The following is a 21,019-nucleotide window of genomic DNA, read 5'->3' on the forward strand; positions in this document are numbered from 1 at the left end:
ACAAGTCGGAGCGGCCCATGTTAAACAGCAAAATATCAATCGATCCCCCGCTATTCCGGGTGGCTGCATGTTAATAATATATTGTTCTACAAGTCTCTGAAGTCTGTGTGATCGTAAATCCGGCCATGACAGTTCCCCGACTATTCCGGCTTTCAGAATTCCACGTGGTTTTTATTATTGAAAGAGACTCCGTCACCAACTTAGTATTGCAAGCTCTCCCCTTTTTAGCATGTCTAATGTCTGTGCTGGCCCAGCTCCTCCTTTGATTTTAACTTTAGTTGAGTTGTCTTCAGAGCAATAGGTGATGGGAGATCCTCCAATAAGGACAACTCTCTCTAAAATAGGAAATCATTTCACTTTGGAGAGATTTCCTCTCACTTCATGTTGTGCCTCCAGAGCAGGAAGTGAAGAAAAATCTTCCCAGATCTCACACACAGCTCCCAGTCTCAAGTAATGATCAGGAGCAGGGGCGGACTGATCATTCAAGCACTCGGGCACTGCCCGAGGGCCCGGGGTCAGTAGGGTGCCCTACTAGGTCCCCCTGGCACCTTTTTATAGGCTTTTTTGGGTGTGCTTTGAGTGTGGGCAAGGACACAGAGGCCCCATTATCCCCTATTGCCTGGGGGCCCCATGAGTTGTCAGTCCACCTCTGATCAGGAGCCAGCGGGACTGGCACAGGGGCAGACTGACCGTTTGGAAACTCTGGCACAGCCCGAAGGCCCGGGGTCAGTAGGGGGCCCATGAGATGCCCCTGGTACCTTTTTCATAGGCTTTTTTGAGTTTGGGCAAGGACACAGGGGCCCCATTATCCCCTATTGCCCGGGGGCCCCATGAGTTGTCAGTCCGCCCCTGATCAGGAGCCAGCGGGACTGGCACCTAATCATGTGACTGCCCTGACCTGCTTGATTGGGCAGACCTTCTTGCCCCCATGAGGTAATAGCCAGGACTGGATGGGAAATGGGTACATATGCACAGAAATGATGGCTAATGAAGTGTGTCCCATCTCATGCAGTGTTTGTTGGACCTCTTATGTTCATCCCGATGTCTCCTGTTGGTGCCGATCGTCCGAAGCTGAGATTTCTAGCCGCTGCTGATTGATCACAGTGGGTCACTTGCTGTACCTTCTCTTCCAATCAAAAAAAAGCCTTCTTTTCACAGATAGCAAGGCATTCTATGATTGGAGGAGGGGAGATTGTGACAGGAGATTTGTGCTTTATTCGTCCAAGTTTTTTTTTTCTATCTTCACATAGCTTGTAGCTACAATCAGTTGCTGGGTTTGTCTGGAGCTGTGATACATTGTAACATATTTCAGGGAAGAAGACACAGCAGTCTGTGGAGAGGAAAGAGCTACCGGAGGCAGCAGGTGACATGCAGCCTGTTCATTCTAACTTTTCTCTCTTCTACACGTTCATCCTAATCTCTGCCGTTGGCGCTGATCATCCAAAACTGAGATTTCTAGCCGTGGCTGATTGATCACAGTGGGTCACTTGCTGTACCCTGTCTTCCAATCAAAAAAAGCCTTCTTTTCACAGATAGCAAGGCATTCTATGATTGGAGGAGGGGAGATTGTGACAAGAGATTTGTGCTTTATTTGTCCAGATTTTTTTTTTTCTATCTTCACATGTAGCTACAATCAGTTGCTGGGTTTGTCTGGAGCTGTGATACATTGTAACATATTTCAGGGAAGAAGACACAGCAGTCTATGGAGAGAAAAGAGCCACCGGAGGCAGCAGATGACATGCAGCCTGTTCATTCTAACTTTTCTCTCTCCTATACGTTCATCCCGATCTCTCCCGTTGGTGCCCATCGTCCGAAGCTGAGATTTCTAGCCGTGGCTGATTGATCACAGTAGGTCACTTGCTGTACCCTGTCTTCCAATCAAAAAAAGCCTTCTTTTCACAGATAGCAAGGCATTGTATGATTGGAGGAGGGGAGGTGGTGACAAGATATTTGTGCTTTATTCGTCCAGGTTTTTTTTTTTTCTAGCTTCACATAGCTTGTAGCTACAATCAGTTGCTGGGCTTGTCAGGAGCTGTGATACATTGTAACATATTTCAGGGAAGAAGACACAGCATGGAAAGAAAAGAGCCACCGGAGGCAGCAGATGACATGCAGCCTGTTCATTCTAACTTTTCTCTCTCCTATAAAACACTTGGGCTATGTGGCCACTATTCAGTGCTCCTACTCCTTGACCTCTCTGCGGCCTTCGACACAGTCGACCACCCCCTCCTCCTCAAAATACTACACTCCCTCGGCCTCAGAGATTCTGCTCTCTCCTGGCTCTCATCCTACCTGTCACAACGCTCTTTCAGCGTTACCTATAATGCTACCACCTCCCCCTCACTCCCCCTCTCTGTTGGGGTCCCTCAAGGCTCTGTCCTCGGGCCCCTTCTCTTCTCCATCTATACCTCCTCCCTTGGCCAACTGATACACTCTCACGGCTTCAACTACCACCTCTATGCCAATGACACACAAATCTATCTCTCAACCCCCCACCTCACCCCCTCGGTCTCTGCCCAAATCACACACCTACTGAGCGACATATCAGATTGGATGTCGCTCCACTTCCTTAAACTGAATCTCTCCAAAACCGAGCTCCTTGTCTTCCCCCCAGCCCAGACACCACCCCCCATTGACTTCTCCATCACACCCAACAACGCCACCATCAAACCCGCCCCGCAGGCCAGAGTACTTGGTGTCATTCTGGACTCCAACCTATCCTTCCAGCCCCAAGTCCAATCTTTAACAAACTCATGCAGACTCCACCTCCGCAACATCGCCAAAATACGCACGTTCCTAACCCCAGAAACCACTAAACAGCTCATCCACTCCCTCATCATATCACGACTCGACTACTACAACTCCCTCCTCACTGGCCTGCCTCGCCGCTGGCTATCCCCGCTTCAGTCGATCCTGAATACGGCTGCCAGACTCATTCACCTTTCCAACCGCTCCATTTCCGCCACCCCCCTCTGCCAATCCCTCCACTGGCTTCCGATTGCGCAACGGATCAAATTTAAAATCCTAACACTGACGTACAAAGCTGTCCACCATACTGCCCCGAACTACATCACTGATCTAATATCCAAGTACCGCCCAGCATGCACACTCCGCTCCTCACAAGACCTCCTTCTCTCTAGTTCCCTGGTCTCCTCCTCCCATGCCCGCCTCCAGGACTTCTCCAGGGTGTCACCCATCCTCTGGAACTCCCTGCCCCAACCCATCAGATTATCACCTACTCTCCTCTCCTTTAGGCGTACCCTGAAAACCCATCTCTTCAGGGAAGCCTACCCCACCCCCTGCTAACTTGCCGACCTCATCCACTCTTCCTACCACTCCATCCCCCACAGCTATCTCCTCCTGTTCCACTATCCCGTCCCTTCTAGATTGTAAGCTTGAAAGAGCAGGGCCCTCGATCCCCTCATGTTTTGCATTGTATTGGTATTGTTCTGTCACATGTTCTGTCCCCCTTTGTAATGTACAGCGCTGAGTGAACTATTGGCGCTTTATAAATACTGTATAATAATAATAATAATAATAATAATGTGCAGTACATGATTTCCTGCGTGTGCCAGGACTTCTCTATACCCCCCATTGACTGCTGGCCTGTATTGACACTCATTGTCTCTGTAGAGTATGTTCAGCCTGTTATTATGGGACGATTGTGAAACCCTCCACGTTACATCAGCACTGCCAGAGGTCCCCGAAATATCACCACAGGTTTATTTTTACCAGGCTTGTGGAAGGGATGGGGGCAGGCACCATATCTGTACATACTGTCAGCGCGGGGACACAATGGGACGGTTGTGTCACTGCGAACATTCTCTTGTTTGGTTTCGGAGGATATGTAAAAGCAACATTTGGAAAGAGGAAGAATGTCAGTTGCGAGGGAACGTCCGCATTCTCTGTTAATCTGATATGATGACCTTTCACTGACGAGCAGAGTAAGGGTCGCTTCACACTATAGAAACAGTCCAGATGCGTTCCGGGTGCGTTTATGCATGTGCGTTTTTCACGCATTTTTAGCACGTTCCGGTGCATTTTTTACGCATTCCAGTACATTTTTAACCCTCGTTTTCTTCCATTTAAATAGGGACGTAGGCATTGTTGGTGCATTCCAGTGTGTTTTTGATGCGTTTAACTGCGTTCCAGTACAGTTCTGTGCAGAAAAAAATGCAGCCTGTCCTACTTTTTTTTCTTTCTGCACCCAGAACGCACTGGAACTGCAAGCACTGATGTGAACTATGACATTGACAATCATATAACCTACTTTCTGTGCGTTTTGGATGCAGAAAAAAAGCACCAGAGCACCCCACCCCCCATTACATCAGATGTCAAGTATCTCACACCCTCCCTAACATCATCACTGTGCACCCCCTTTGGGGGCAGAGCTGGAAAGCAGAAAGAGCAGGGTCTGGAGGAGGACCAGAGGAGGAGTGGAGTCAGTTACCAGAGTCTGCTGAATGCTGAGACCAGGGGAGGCAGAGATGAGGGGGTGCTGCAGCTGCACTGAGAGGTGCAGGATTTGGCAGAGGAGTTCTATTCTCCTCTCTGTTGCCAACTGCTGAGACAAGGTGGTGGTAGAGACAAGGGGGTACCTGCAGGAGAGGTGCAAGGGCCACATGAAATGGCCTGGAGGGCCGGATTCGGCCTGCGGTCCTTGTGTTTGACACCTGTGCTCTAACAAGAAGTCCAATCACAGCAAAAAAAAGGAATTTATACATTTCAAGGCTGAGAGTGATATAAGCAGTTTCATCTATCACCCAGGGCAAGGATGTAGAACTGTGCCCCCTTACCCCACTGTCAATGCATGCCGTAGAATGGGTTTACTGCCTTGTCTACATTCTCTGCCCACTTGCTCCACTGTGCCCAGTGTGCTGCTGTTTCTCCTCTCCAGCGAACTGCTGTTTCTCCTCTCCAGCGAACTGCTGTTTCTCCTCCCCAGTGACTGCTGTTTCTCCTCCCCAGTATTTCATTTTCTCCTCCCCAGTATACTGCTGTTTCTCCTCCCCAGTGTGCTGCTGTTTCTCCTCCCCAGTGTGCTGCTGTTTCTCCTCCCCAATGAACTGCTGTTTCTCCTCCCCAGTGAACTGCTGTTTCTCCTCCACAGTATTTCAGTTTCTCCTCCCCAGTATACTGTTGTTTCTCCTCTCCAGTGTGCTGCTGTTTCTCCTCTCCAATGAACTGCTGTTTCTCCTCTCCAGTGTGCTGCTGTTTCTCCTTTCTAGTGTAATGCTGTTTCTCCTCTCCAGTGAACTGCTGTTTCTCCTCCCCAGTGAACTGCTGTTTCTCCTCCCCAGTATTTCTGTTTCTCCTCCCCTGTGTGCTGCTGTTTCTCCTCTCCAGTGTACTGCTGTTTCTCCTCCCCAGTGAACTGCTGTTTCTCCTCCCCAGTGAACTGCTGTTTCTCCTCCCCAGTGAACTGCTGTTTCTCCTCCCCAGTGAATGGCTGTGAGAGAAGGAGGGGGTGTTTGGTTGTCAGCACAAACCTAATCATTGGTGGAGTGCCCGAGAACTGACCACTCTGTTCTCTCATGCCTAGTGTGGTTAGTTTTTAATAGGAAAGCAAAGGGACTGTCAGGGACACCAGGGATTTCACACAAAGGAAGCAATACAAAGAGAGAACAGGATACTCTTTCCTTCAAGTATATGGTCCACAGGCCCAGATCAGGAATCTGGAATGCTGGGTTTCCATATTATTTATGTTCCAGTTCACATACAGAACATGCGGTGCAGGAAATGCTGCAAAGTCCGTGTGTGTCCAGCACCGCATTGAAATCGTACTCTGTTCATCAGGAGCAAACTGACAACTCATGGGGCCCCTGGGCAATAGGGGATTATGGGTCCCCTGCGTCCTTGCCCAAACTCAAAAAAAGCCTATGAAAATGGTACCAGGGGCATTTCATGGGGCCCCCTACTGACCCCGGGCCCTCGGGCAGTGCCCGAGTTTCCAAATGGTCAGTCCGCCCCTGCTGTTCATGCGATCTGCTGCAGGTGTCTTAAATTAACACACAAAAGCAGTTCACAGAAGGCAGTGCGATTGCCAGAATCGGATCTCTTGAGTGTGAACACCCCTGCGATCCGATTCTGGTGTGGCAAAAAACAACAACTAAATGCTGCACCTTTTTGGTGTGCTGTAATCGGCGCCCATACAGAATGAACAGCTCAGATCGCACTGAAAAGATCTGCATGTGATTTGAATAGGAAGGCGGTGTGATTCCTGTCCAAATCGCATGCCGTGCCCCGCACTGCTATAGTGTGAACCCAGGATAACTGTCCAGCATGTACCAAAACTGAACTCTCTCTTGTGGGTGGAGTGATCCTTCAAGCCGTCTATCCCAAGGCAGGTCAGACCACCCAGCGTGTCTTCTGCACGTGGCTCATGTATCGTATTTGTTCATCCATGTTTGTGGCCACATCTGACCGGTCAGATAGAGGAATTTGGTTGGGGAGCATTGATGGTCCATTGTGAAGATATGGAAGTTGATGGACAGCAGCCGGGGTCCTGGAGAGAGGTCCTGGGGGCCCCTTGCTGTGACTTCCTGTGTTCAGAATGGATTTCACAGATGTTCCCCATGTATACATCTCCTCCGACAACTCTGGGGATCTGTCTGTGCATAGGACCTCACTGTGCAGATGTTCTGTCTCCCTGCCAGCCAATAGGAGCCCCCCGAGGACGCGGTGATGTAACGAATTGTAAAATAACATCAGAGATGCTGGATGGCTGGTGGGGCCAAAGCCAAGAGGAGTATAAAAGTCACCTGCAGACTGTGCTGCTCCGGTCTGTGTGTGTGCTGGCCTCTGAAAATGCTCGTTTCCTGGCTGCCTTGGGATCCGGTACTTTGGGAATTACAGACCTGGAAACAACTGATGTCAGAACTTGTGATCTACTTGTTGAACCCAGAGGATCATCATGACGGCCAGACAATGGGTTGGTTTAGAACGAAAGCCCAGCAGTGGCAGATCCTGTATTTCACTCGCGACCAGGGGCAGACTGACAACTCATGGGGCCCCCGGGCAATAGGGGATCATGGGGCCCCTGTGTCCTTGCCCAAACTCAAAAAAAGCCTATGAAAAATGTACCAGAGTCATCTCATGGGGCCCCCTACTGACCCCGGGCCCTCGGGCAGTGCCCGAGTTTCCAAATGGTCAGTCCGCCCCTGCTCGCGACCAATTTCTTAGCACAGACTATCTTTAAAGCGGACCTGTCCTAAAAGACATTTTTATGTTAGGATCAGCATGATCAGGAATGTGTCGGTGTAACACTTCCTGGTGTGTACTCCCCCTGACAATGCCTTTATCTGCTTTTCTCTCCAGAATTACAGTGCCATCTTTGTTCAGGCATCAGCCAGGGTCATCATCTGATTCCTGGACTTGAATGCCAATTCAGAAATGACACAGTTATGTTGAGTCCTGGTGCCTGTGCAGTTCTTGGCTGTGTTCACAAATGTCTGACACACAGCAGCCCCTGGTGCAGCTTCCTGCTGCCAAGTTATGATATTGCAGTCTGATCACTGGGGAAGAAGATGCTTCCTTCCACCTACAGCAGACTGATGACTTCATCTAAGCCTAGGCACAATCACTGATTGGAACTCAAGGTCGGCTTTTTAATGAGAACAGGTGGAGCTTTTCTGAGAAATGACACTTGTATATTGCGATGCCAGGAATTTATTCATGCAGACATGTAAAGTTCCTGAAATGTCTACTTCAGACAATAATTGAACCTGCAGACAAAAAGGGACATTGGGGTCATTTGATTACTATAGAAATCCTGGTGCGTTTGCAGACAAATCTTTGCAGGGACATTTCTTCAGGATCTGGGAATGTCCCTGGAAATCGGGAAGAGTCATCCGCTTTGGTGTCATAATCTTTTGCAGTAGAATTCCCCCCCGCTTGCACTCACTCCAGTAATGGTTCTGACTGTACTGTGGCTGTTCTGGAGTCCTCGGGGGCCCCATCCTACATTAGTGGTACACTCCCCTCCCCCCCTCGCAATGTACAGTGCGATGGTGAATGGATGCAGGTAATGGCTGATTTCACCGACGCAGACTCCAGAAATGGTTATGAAGTGGAAATCAATAGAGGAAGTCAAGATTCAAACTGTTCCGGCTGTGCCGGTATAATCTCCATAATTCATGAGCTGTGTGTGCTCTTTCTATTTTGGGTCCTTCTATCAGAACGCGGTGTGCCTAATACGTTGGTGCAATGTCCGGAGGGATTCCTAAATGGGAACATGGTGGGAAATTGGCTAAAGAACGGGAACTTTTCACTTCCTACCTTTCAAATCCTCAAAGCACATCGAGGTAAGGGGTAGATAGAAGAGGTGGCCGCCTTGTGTACTTTAGCAGGACCTACAACCTATACCGCCAAAGCAGTTGCAGCCCTTTAGTCTGGGGGGGGGGGGGCACACTTGGCCTTTTTGCCTTGGGTGCTAAAGGACCTTATCCTGAAATATTGTAAAGTGCGGTCAAACTCTTGGCACTATATTAATGTATTGGATGTACACAAGTGTGGTGGGCCAGGATCAATCCTGAGCTTGTGCTTTTTGTTTAATTTTTTAATCCTGTTGTCCAAGCAAAACCTCAGGAACATATAAGCCATGGTGCAGGCTTCCTCGTGTTTGCACATTGTGTTTGGAAATTATAATATAGCCCCAAACACTATTTTAATACAGTGAGAAGAGTAGAAAGGCTCCTATCAGACATCAAGTAGTTCTCTAGTTGAGCCATTTTCAACTAGGGTTCCCCCAGAGATTGCTAGAGGTTCCTTGAGCAGTGGTTGGTTGACCTCCTATTTATTGGTGTTTGCATAGTTCTGGGGCCAACGCCACTCAGCAGAGCCAGCTGCAAGACACCAATGGGTTTTTATAGCTGTCTTCAAGGATTGAATTCTGACCACCTTTGTAAGAGGGTATTCTTCTCACTGGCCACCAATGTAAGGGGTGGGGGATGGGGGTTTATCTCACTAGCCACCATTGTAAGGACACCATTTTTCCCACTAGCCACCATTTTGTAAGTGGGGTATTCTTCTCACTGGCCACCATTTGTAAGAGAGGTATTCTTCTCACTGGCCACCATTTGTAAGAAGGGTATTCTTCTCACTGGTCACAATTGTAAGGGGGGCATTCTTCTCACAGTCCACCATTGTAAGAGGGGTATTCTTCAATTCTCACTGGCCACAATTGTAAGCTCCCACTGGCCACCATTGTAAGAGGGGTATTCTTCTTACTGGCCACCATTGTATGGGGCCATTCTTCCCACCAGCCAACATTGTAAGAGGGGTATTCTTCTCACTGACCACCATTTGTAAGAGGGGTATTCTTCTCACTGGTCACAATTGTAAGGGGGGGCATTCTTCTCACAGGCCAACATTGTAAGAGGGATATTCTTCCCACTGGCCACCATTGTATGGGCCATTCTTCCCGCCAGCCAACATTGTAAGAGGGGTATTCTCCCCACTGGCCACCATTGTAAGAGGGGTATTCTTCTCACTGGCCACCAGTGTAAGGGGCCATTCTTCCCACCAGCCAACATTGTAAGAGGGGTATTCTTCCTACTGGCCACCATTATAAGAGGGGTATTCTTCCCATTGGCCACCATTGTAAGAGGTTAATCTTGTAAGAGGAGCATTCTTCCCACCAGCCACCATTGTACGAGAGGCATTCTTCTCACTGGCCATCGTTTTATGGGGCCATTCTTCCCACCGGCCACCATTGTAAGAGGGGTATTCTTCCCACTGGCCACAATTGTAAGAGGGGTATTCTTCCCACTGGCCACCATTGTAAGAGGGGTATTCTTCTCACTGGCCGTCATTTTAAGAGGGGTATTCTTCTCACTGGCCACTATTGTAATAGGGGTATTCTTCTCACTGGCCACAATTGTAAGGGGGGGCATTCTTCCCACCAGCCACCATTGTAAGAGGGGTATTCTTCCCACTGGCCACCATTGTAAGAGGGGCATTCTTCCTACTGGCCACCATTGTATGAGGGGTATTCTTCCCACTGGCCACCATTGTAAGAGGGGTATTCTTCTCACTGGCCACCATTTTAAGAGGGATATTCTTCTCACTGGCTACTATTGTAAGAGGGGTATTCTTCTCACTGACCACAATTGTAAGGGGGGCATTCTTCCCACCAGCCACGATTGTAAGAGGTTAATCTTCTTACTGGCCACCATTGTAATAGAAGCATTCTTCCCACCAGCCACCATTGTAAGAGAGGTATTCTCACTGGCCACCATTTTATAGGGCCATTCTTCCCACGATCTACCATTGCAAGAGGGGTATTCTTTTCACTGGCCACTATTGTAAGGAGGGTCCATTCTTCCCACCAGCCACCATTGTAAGAAGGGTAGTCTTCTCACTGGCTACAATTGTAAGGGGGACATTCTTCTCCCTGGCCATCACTGTAAGAGGGGTATTCTTTTCACTGGCCACCAATGTAATGGGGTCATTCTTCTCACTGGCCACCAATGTATATGAAGTTTTTCTCCACAGACCTCCTGCTGCTGCCAATTTGTAGCCGTGACCACACTGTCACAACTCCTTTTGTGCATTAAACCTAAGGACATTGCAAGAGATGCCGTATTCCATTCAACAGGCTGACTGTAATTTATCTTCAGCTTTGACAGTGTTGACTTTCATGATGCATTATGAAAGAAAACTGATTGGAACTGAGAAAAATGTGACCTTTTTGGTTTTTTTTAAATTAAAGTACAACTGAAAGTACTAAATGAAACCCCTCGTCTATTTCCATTCACAGTTCTGATGAAGATAAACAGATTTCTGATGTATTTTGCGTGCGTCTCCCATTCCCTAGCTGCTTACAAATACAGAGGTTGTCTTTTTTATTCACTAAGGTGAAAGAGGGGCACTGCATGAAGGAAATTTGGCCTTATCCAATGGGCTGCCATTGTTGATCAGGATGGCTGAGGAGGGTGTATTTTATCATTTAATTTAGCCCCCGGCTCACACTAGAATGCAGTTTGGGAACCCACAATCCGCATAAGTTTCCTGCAATACATTCAAAACCCTTGCCCATGCTGTCTGCAGTGGGTGTAAGTGCAATGTTGAGGACAACTCAAACGTAGTGCATTTTCCCGCACCTGATTGCATGGTATAAAACTAAAGTTCTGGTTGTAGTCCATTCCAAAAGTAGTGCATCCGCCACTTTGCTGCATTGCGACTTAAGCCCATTCAAAATGAATGGGCTCAAATCGCACCGCACTGAATCGCACAGGAATGAGGTGCACATTCATGTGCAATTCATAGACTATTCATAGCCTTAGGAAAATTACTGTAGTGTAGTAAAGTTATTATTTTAGCTACATTGTAAAACCGTTTTTTTTTACCACATTGTATCAAAGTGTTAAGATCAAACCCAATCACTAAAATCTCCTAAATTTTAACAAATGCATTGAATTTCTGAATTTGTTTTCAATCTGTTTAAATCTAAAGCTTCCTTTAAAATAATTCCTGGTGATCTGTTGTGAATGTCCTTGTTCAAGGATTTCCTGTTATGGGGTGACAACTGTCTCCCATTTGGTCGCCTGTGTTGTCACCCTGCCACATGCACGCCTGGCAAACAGCTTTGCCAATACAAACTGCTCAAGCATGGTCCACTGTTTTTCTCTCTCAGGAAGCCAGTCCAGAGCAATGATGTACAGCCAATGCTGGAACGAGTGCATGTAGACAGGAGGTGGCTGAGTTAAGCCGGAGGGGATCAGTAGCATCAGTAGCAATGGGACATAACAGATAGAAACAAAGGTTGAAATAATATTTTGTAACAAAAATAGCATTTGTTTCATGAACAGTGCTTTAACAAATTACATGTCATCCAGTTAGGTGTTACATCTGTAGATGTACTGAAAATGTTCCCTTCTAAACCCAGCTGTATGTGCTGTGCTCCAGAAAGACATAGATGAATGAAAGTGTTACTAAACCCCGGACCCTGCATTCACTATATCTGTTCTCCCCGGACCCTGCATTCACTATATCTGTTCTCCCCGGACCCTGCATTCACTTTATCTGGTCTCCCCGGACCCTGCATTCACTATATCTGGTCTCCCCGGACCCTGCACTCACTATATCTGGTCTCCCAGGACCCTGCATTCACTATATCTGGTCTCCCAGGACCCTGCATTCACTATATCTGGTCTCCCCGGACCCTGCATTCACTATATCTGGTCTCCCCGGACCCTGCATTCACTATATCCGGTCTCCCTGGACCCTGCATTCACTATATCCGGTCTCCCCAGACCCTGCATTCACTATATCTGCTCTCCCCAGACCCTGCATTCACTATATCTGCTCTCCCCGGACCCTGTATTCACTATATCTGGTCTCCCACAGTACACAGAACATGGAAATACAATTATTTTAGTAAATATAAACTGCTAAATACCTTTCCTCATCAGCAGTATAGAGCAGTCTTGTGCCTTCTATCAGTGTCCAGCAGAGCACTGGTTAAAGCTTGTAGGAGTTTTCATTCTCCCATGATTGTCCTATAAAGCTGCATAACCCCTGACCCTCTGTCTGGACAGTAATGATTGGCCCTGTCTTGATCACATGCACCCTCCCAATAAGAAAAAAAACTCTTGCAATACACACCAAACTGAGCATGTGCAGCTTGCTCCAAAGCCTCTGTTCTATCAGCAGATGGATTGGGGACAGTAGAAGAAGGGGTGGATCAGAGAAGACAGGATCAAACAGCCTTTTTTACACAATGCAGATGATTAACCCCTTAGGTTCCACAGTGAGTATAACAAGCCTGCTTTACTGCATATACAGACTGATTGTACTGTTGTGGGTTTAGTAACACTTTAGAAAGGAAAAAAAAATATTGCCCAAGGTTTGTAACATAGATTTGTTAAAGTTTAAGTTTATTCTGCCTAAATTTCACCTTCTCTGTTCTTTCTGTCCCTCCTCATCAACATGCTAATTAAATATATTAAATAAACATTTCCAGTATCATTGCATACCTAATTTTAGACCTAGGAACTTAATCATTAGATCTCTGTGCTTCTCTATGCAATGCAGGCAGATCAAGTCTGGTAGGAGAGACCAACAGGGTGCTTTGTAAAGCATCTGAAAACAAAGCACTCTGCCTCAGTACTCCTCTAAAAGGCCTGCAGATCTAATGCAAGCAGTGGGGTGGCTTTTGTGAAGAGCTGTAAAATATCAGAATAGCTTGATGTGTGGGTGGGTATTAGTCTGGAGGAGGGGGCATTTCTAGGCAGGTTGTACTTCAATGCAGATCACCCCACATAACTCCAACATGTAATGCTGAGCTTCCACAATTGAAAACTGAAATCCAAAGTGGGCCAGTTGGGCGGAATGTTCGGAGGCTGGGCCTAAACTTGTCATTTCTTCTTCTAGGGATAAGTTGATCCAAGTTAAGTTTCTTCTTGGGGTAGATTACAGTTCTGTGAGGCTTCATAGAATATATCCGTCATGTGACCCTATGGGGTTTATTTACTAAAGCTGGAGAGTGCAAAATCAGACTCCCTTCTGCATAGAAACCAATCAGCTTCCAGGTTTCATTGCCAAAGCTTCATTGAACAAGCTGAGGTTAGAAGCTGATTGGTTTCTATGCAGAAGTGAGTCTGATTTTGCACTCTCCAGCTTTAGTAAATAAACCCCTATGTGTCCTCACTGTCGAGTCCATATGGGGTCCTATCTTCATATGTTTTTGGGGTTGTCCTAGACCGGCAAGTCTCTGGATGTTTTTGATTTAATAAATCTTCGGTGACAGCCGTCCCTTCCCTTTCCCCGGAGTTAGCAATTCTGGGGATACAGGATGATGATCAACGTTCCCATCATACCAAATTGCTGATTTCTTTTTTACTTTTCTGTGCCAAGAAATAAATCCTTCGATGGTCCTCTCCTACTCCTACATTGTGTTGCTGGGAGGCGATGGTAGACGCGGCCCTGCCCATGTACCAATGTACATATCTAAATAGGGGCTGCCACTGGAAATAGGATAAAGTGTGGTCCCCTTGGACCTCGAAATATTGTTCCCTTCTCTGCCCCCTTTCCCTTTTTTTTTTTCTCCCCCTTGCTTTCTTCTCTGGTTCTACTCTCTTTATTCCTCTTACTATCTTTCTTTTGGACAGCTATCCCCCTATAGGACTCTGGTGCCTTCCCATGGTTTAACTCAGGGACCCTTTGATTGAGAGGTAACTTCATGCATGTCTACGTACTGCTCTGTTGTACTGTATAGTTGGACTCAGATTATTGCATTTGGTCAATATGTATGCATTATATTTTGTATATGAGTTTATTTGCTCTGTAATTATCTTGTCTTCAATAAAGCACTCCTGATTTGTAAAAAAAAAAAGTGGAAGTGGGACAGTTGGGGCAAGATGATGCTGGACGTCCTCCAGCCAGGCAATTACGCAGGCTCTGTCTGACTTGCTGCAGCTTCCAATGCACATTATGAGAAGCTCACAGTCAGGGGCGGACTGACCATTCGAGCACTCAGGCGCTGCCCGAGGGCCCCATGAAATGCCCCTGGTACCTTTTTATAGGCATTTTTGGGTGTGCTTTTGAGTTTGGGCATGGACACAGGGGCCCCATGATCCCCTATTGCCCGGGGGCCCCATGAGTTGTCAGTCCGCTCCTGATGAACGGAGTATGATTTCAATGCGGTGCTGGACACACACGGACTTTGCAGCATTTCCTGCACCGCATGTTCTGTATGTGAACTGGAACATAAATAATATGGAAACCCAGCATTCCAGATTCCTGATCTGGGCCTGTGGACCATATACTTGAATGAAAGAGTATCCTGTTCTCTCTTTGTATTGCTTCCTTTGTGTGAAATCCCTGGTGTCCCTGACAGTCCCTTTGCTTTCCTATTAAAAACTAACCACACTAGGCATGAGAGAACAGAGTGTTCAGTTCTCAGGCACTCCTCCAATGATCAGATTTGTGCTGACAACCAAACACCCTCTCCTTCTCTCACAGTCCATTCACTGGGGAGGAGAAACCGCAGTTTACTGGGGAGGAGAAACCGCAGTTTACTGGGGAGGAGAAACAGCAGTTCACTGGGGAGGAGAAACAGAAATACTGGGGAGGAGAAACAGCATTTCACTGGGGAGGAGAAACAGCAGCACACTAGAAAGGAGAAACAGCAGTACACTGGGGAGGAGAAACAGAAATACTGGGGAGGAGAAACAGCAGTTCACTGGAGAGGAGAAACAGCAGCACACTGGAGAGAAGGACACGGGGGCCCCATGATTCCTATTGCCCGGGGGCCCCATGAGTTGTCAGTCCACCCCTGCTCACAGTGTGCAGTGAAATCAGAGTAAGACATTTTCAGTCCAGGAGAGGAACCTGTACAACTGTGCAAAGACTAAATGGAAAGCTGGAGTTCAGCTTTAATTTGAAAGTGAAATTTGGCCCCGGGCCCTGACTGTGCCAAGAAAGTAATACCTGCATGATGATACAAGATTTTTCTTGTTCAGAATTATGTTCCAGTGTGATTAGCCCAATAATGAAGGTGTGGCTGCTGGGAATTCTTGTGGTTGCTTTTGAGGCAGCTCAATCACTCGGAGAGTCTCCCCACTGATTCATATTTACTGAACAGTGTCTCCGGTGCTCATGAGATGAGTCAGGAGGAGAGCCCTGAGCACATCACCTCCTACAAAGGATTGTAGATGAGAAAATCGCTCATCACTGCAGTTCTCTATCAGGTAAAGGGGACCTGTTCTATGGTCTGTAGGAGGGCGACAGAGGATGTGGAAATCCATCAGTCAGTGAGCTGTCAGTGGTTAAAAAATGTACTCTGTGAGATTGGATGCACCTTGGCTGCTTATAGTCCTTCAGAAGTGCCCCACAGAGTTCTTGTGTATGCTGTCTGAGATGCCACCTTGGCATCTCATTTTTTTGCTGCTTGAAAGGCAGTTTCAACCCTCTGTCCACATTGTCCATAATATAAATGGAAAATTCAATAAGCAAAGTGGAAGGTGCTAGTAATAGTCAGAGCAGGCACGGCAGCTTGGTGCAGAAATCTCATCACTGGAGCCCTCTAGAAACGTGGAAAACATCTGAAGCAAACATTGCTGGTTGACAAAGACCCAAAATGAGTTGGTGTATCCTGAGACCTCAGTGTTTATATGAAGCCTTCTGAAGTGATTGATAGGCAGGAAAGCAGAGGATGCTGCCTGCTTAGGCACCAGCAGGTAGCCCACAGGGCCCTCCTATGATGGATGGAGTCATGGTCAGGCTGGTACCCTGGGCCCCACCTGAGGAAATGAGAGTGGGGGCCCACCTCTCATGGATGGAGTTAGGGTTGGACTGGGACACTGGGGTCCACCAGTGAAAATGAGAATTGGGGTCCATCTCTGATGGATTCAGGGTCAGACTGGAACATTGGCGCCACCTCTGATGGATGGAGTCAAGGTTGGACTGGGACACTGGGTCCCAGCAGTCAAAGTGAGAGTGAAGGCCCTCTTCTGATGGATTCAGGGTCAGACTGGGACACTGGCGCCACCTCTGATGGATGGAGTCAGGGTTGGACTGGGACACTGTCTCCACCTCTGATGGATGGAGTCAGGGTTGGACTGGGACACTGGTGCCACCTCTGATGGATGAAGTCAGGGTTGGACTGGGACACTGGCGCTACCTCTGATGGATGGAGTCAGGGTTGGACTGGGACACTGGCGCCACCTCTGATGGATGGAGTCAGGGTTGGACTGGGACACTGGCGCCACCTCTGATGGATGGAGTCAGGGTTGGACTGGGACACTGGGCCACCTCTGATGGATGGAGTCAGGGTTGGACTGGGACACTGGCGCCACCTCTGATGGATGGAGTCAGGGTTGGACTGGGACACTGGCGCCACCTCTGATGGATGGAGTCATGGTTGGACTGGGACACTGGCGCCACCTCTGATGGATGGAGTCAGGGTTGGACTGGGACACTGGGTCCCACCAGTCAAAGTGAGAGTGAAGGCCTTCTTCTGATGGATTCAGGGTCAGACTGGGACATATGGGCCCACCAGAGGAAATGAGTGGGGGCCCATCTCTGACAGATGGAGTCAGTGTTGGACTGGGATACTGGGGTTCACCAGGGAAAGTGCGGGCCCTCTCCTGATGGATTCACAGTTTGACAGGGAAATTTGGGCCCTCCAGTGGAAATGAGTAGGGGCCCATCTCTGAATGAATGGAGTCAGTGTTGGACTGGGATACTGGGGTTCACCAGAGAAAGTGACAGCCCTCTTCTGATGGATTCAAGGTCGGACTGAGACATTTGGGCCCACCAGTTGATATGAGTGGAAGCCCACCTCTGATAGATGGGGTCAGGGTTGGACTGGGACACTGGGGCCCACCAGAAAAAGTGAATATGAGCGCCCTCTACTGATGGATTCACGGTTGGACTGGGACAGTTGGGCCCATCAGAGGAAATGAGAGGGTCCCACCTGTGATGGACAGAGTGTAAAGGATGAGTTAGGAATTGTCCTCATCCACCTTCTGCTGACATTCTCAGGCATCTCCTAAAGAAGTTTGCTTTCCAGTAAAGACAAAACTGAAGCTCTGGTTATCTTCCTTTTTCTTTTTTTTTTTAAGGTTACCATAGAAACCTCACGGCCTGATTTGGACTTGCTAGACTCGGCTTCACCTCTTGGGGGTTATTTTATCTATTTTCTCTCATACTTAACTGTATCCCTTGAATCCACATTCCGTGAAGACGGAGCTAAGCACTGTGTTTGGTTCGGCCACATGACAGACCTTTTCATTGTTTTTGGTAGGCGTTAACCCTTCCCAGGAAACAAACCTGTTACGTGTCTGTTGGGAAGCAGGAGGTTTTACGAGGTGCTCCATTCAAAACTGATATTCAGTTGTTTGCTGAGATCTATGTCCCGAATTCCCGGGTCTGTACAGCTGTTGTGCCCATTATGAGGGGTTCCCACCATTCCTGTGCTGAGTTCCCAGGTCTGCACACCTGCTGTGCCCATTATGAGGGGTTCCAACCATCCTTCCACTGAGGTCCTGGTTCTGTACACCTGCTGTGCCCATTATGAGGGATTCTAACCATCCGTATGCCGAGTTCTCAGGTCTGCACACCTGCTGTGTCCATTATGGGGGTTCCCACCATTCCTGTGCTGGCTTTTCAGGTCTGCACACCTGCTCTGCCCATTATGAGGGGTTCCCACCATCCCTGTGGTGAGTTCCCAGGTCTGCACACCTGCTGTGCCCATTATGCGGAGTTCCCACCATCTCTGCTGGATTTTCTTTTTCATTCATATATGATGTAACTGCTGGGACAGGCAAAGGTGGGTCAAACACCCTAACAATTGAAGGTGCCTGTGAACACAAGAATCCAGACAATGTCCAGTTTAAGAAGAATGACCCTTTTCATTTCCGTCCCTGTCTGATGAAGCCACTTATGTCCTTCCTGAAGAAATGACTCATCATACTCTATAAATTCATTAGAACAAAACCTCCAATGTGAGGGAAGAGATAAGTGAGGAAACGTGTTCACGTTCTGCTGGCTCTTCTGTCGCCGGCTGCAAGAGACTAGCGCCGTCCACAGGAAAATAAAGGCATAGTTTGGTGAAAGCTGAAACCCTCACAGTGCCAGCTTGGCTGCAGTCCACTAGGCCAGTCTAGGGAACCCAACCATAAGGGGCAGATATTTTCTATCTGATGGGCAGTGCAGTACTGGGCGCCCACAATCCCTGTTTGGGTCGATCAATTATGAGGACGTCTCATTTTCTTCTTTTGCTGGGGAATGGGATTTTCAGAACAGACATGTGATATGAAGATTGGCACACTTAGCGGTCAATCAATATTTCCTTTGTAATCAGGAAGTATCAATTTCTACATTTCAGTTCGTTTTTATAGAGCTCTCTGTGCAATTTCTCTAATTTTCACTGTATTTCCACAAAGATGAAAATGGAATGAAATCTAATTGTAGGTGGATGTCTGCTGCTTGCAAACTTTCTACTGTCTTGGCTGACAATATATATATATATATATATATATATATGTATATACACTACTACAATTCTTTGGGGCTCCATAGCTAGATTTTGCAGGGGCCCACCAGAAACCGCTCTCTGTCTGGCAATGGCAGTTGGGACAATGGTGTGATTCATCCTGGTAATGTCAGTTGGAACAATGGTATGATTCATCCTGGCAATGTCAGTTGGAACAATGGTATGATTCATCCTGGCAATGTCAGTTGGGACGATGGTGCGATTCATCCTGGCAATGTCAGTTGGGATGATGGTGCGATTCATCCTGGCAGTGTCAGTTGGGATGATGGTGCGATTCATCCTGGCAGTGTCAGTTGGGACGAAGGTGCAATTCATCATGGCAATGTCAGTTGGGATGATGGTGTGATTCATCCTGGCAATGTCAGTTGGAACAATGGTATGATTCATCCTGGCAATGTCAGTTGGGACGATGGTGCGATTCATCCTGGCAATGTCAGTTGGGACGATGGTGCGATTCATCCTGGCATTGTCAGTTGGGATGATGGTGCGATTCATCCTGGCAGTGTCAGTTGGGATGATGGTGCGATTCATCCTGGCAGTGTCAGTTGGGACGATGGTGCAATTCATCATGGCAATGTCAGTTGGGATGATGGTGTGATTCATCCTGGCAATGTCAGTTGGGACGATGGTGTGATTCATCCTGGCAATGTCAGTTGGGACGATGGTGTGATTCATCATGGCAATGTCAGTTGGGACGATGGTGTGATTCATCCTGGCAATGTCAGTTGGGACGATGGTGCGATTCATCCTGGCAATGTCAGTTGGGACGATGGTGTGATTCATCCTGGCAATGTCAGTTGAGACGACGGTGTGATTCATCCTAACATTAACTTATGTCTAAAGGAAGGACAGGCAGCAGGAGGGCTGATAGTGTAGACCGTACAGGAATAGGGAGCAGTGCTGCGGATAGAAGGTCCCAGGGAAGAGCAACAGTGCATGAAACTCACATTTTAACCTTTTCAAGTGGTTGTAAACCATTACATATACCCAGTGAAGTGACTGGTCTCAGGTGATACACAGAGATGAAACAAATCCTCCTACATAAGTTGTACCTGTTTATCTGCAGTGTTCTCTACATCTGTCAAAGTGCAATATTTATAGAGCTTGTTTCAGCTTTCCACCTCCTTTTTTTGGACAGCTCAAACTGCACACTGAAGAGCTCAGTGAGGAGAGCTCTGAGAGCTGATTGGAGGAAAGGGACACACCCTCCTTCACACAGCACACAGGAACAGAGCTGAGGCTGTCAATCACAGGCTGTGCCCTCTCCTGTCACCATTTTTCTCTTGGTGTCAGGTAAACTTGTCAGAAGTGACTCATGCTGATAGCAGAGGAATGGAGCAGCAGACAGAAATTATACTTGGTGCTCTGAATTGAAACAAGTACACACTATAGAGAGATATGCTTTGTTCATATTTCATGTCTCAGATTTACAACCACTTTAAAGCCACCCATAGATTGTGAATTTGTTTCCTGCAACCACGAGTTGCAGGAAAGCAAAATAATTTCATTCCCCATCAACACAGTCAGTATTGATGGGGGAATCCTACTTGTGAAGCTGTTCTGTTCTCCCGCCCGCAGGGGGTGTCAGGGGGGAGAACTGTCCCTGCCAGGAGAACACAATGATTATTGCTAGTGGCTAAAAATTGCATGAAAAATCCAACAGGCTGGTTGTATCAAATTTGTCTAACAATTGAAATTTGGTACAATCAGCCTGCCCATGCTAAACCGACCAAGATTTGAACCATCTATGGCTGGCTTAACTCTTCAGCTTGCTATTCAGCAGCTCGCCAGCATTTTTCAGCATCTACTGATCTTTGTTGGAGCAGGGGCGGACTGACAACTCATGGGGCCCCCGGGCAATAGGGGATCATGGGGCCCCTGAGTCCTTGCCCAAACTCAAAAAAGGCTATGAAAAAGGTACCAGGGGCATCTCATGGGGCCCCCTACTGACCCCGGGCCCTTGGGCAGTTCCCGAGTTTCCAAATGGTCAGTCTGCACCTGTGTTGGAGTATAAATTCT

The 21,019-nt window shown here is 47.7% G+C and overlaps 1 protein-coding gene across 2 annotated transcripts in view; it reads left to right on the forward strand.

The window, feature by feature from the left end:
• Positions 1-21,019, forward strand: part of UBASH3B (ubiquitin associated and SH3 domain containing B) — a 156,501-nt gene that overhangs the window by 64,884 nt on the left and 70,598 nt on the right. The window lies entirely within an intron of this gene.

Source organism: Staurois parvus, unplaced genomic scaffold (genome assembly GCF_062004578.1).
Source record: "Staurois parvus isolate SC_StPar_1 unplaced genomic scaffold, SC_StPar_1.0 ptg000253l, whole genome shotgun sequence".
Taxonomy (NCBI): domain Eukaryota; kingdom Metazoa; phylum Chordata; class Amphibia; order Anura; family Ranidae; genus Staurois; species Staurois parvus.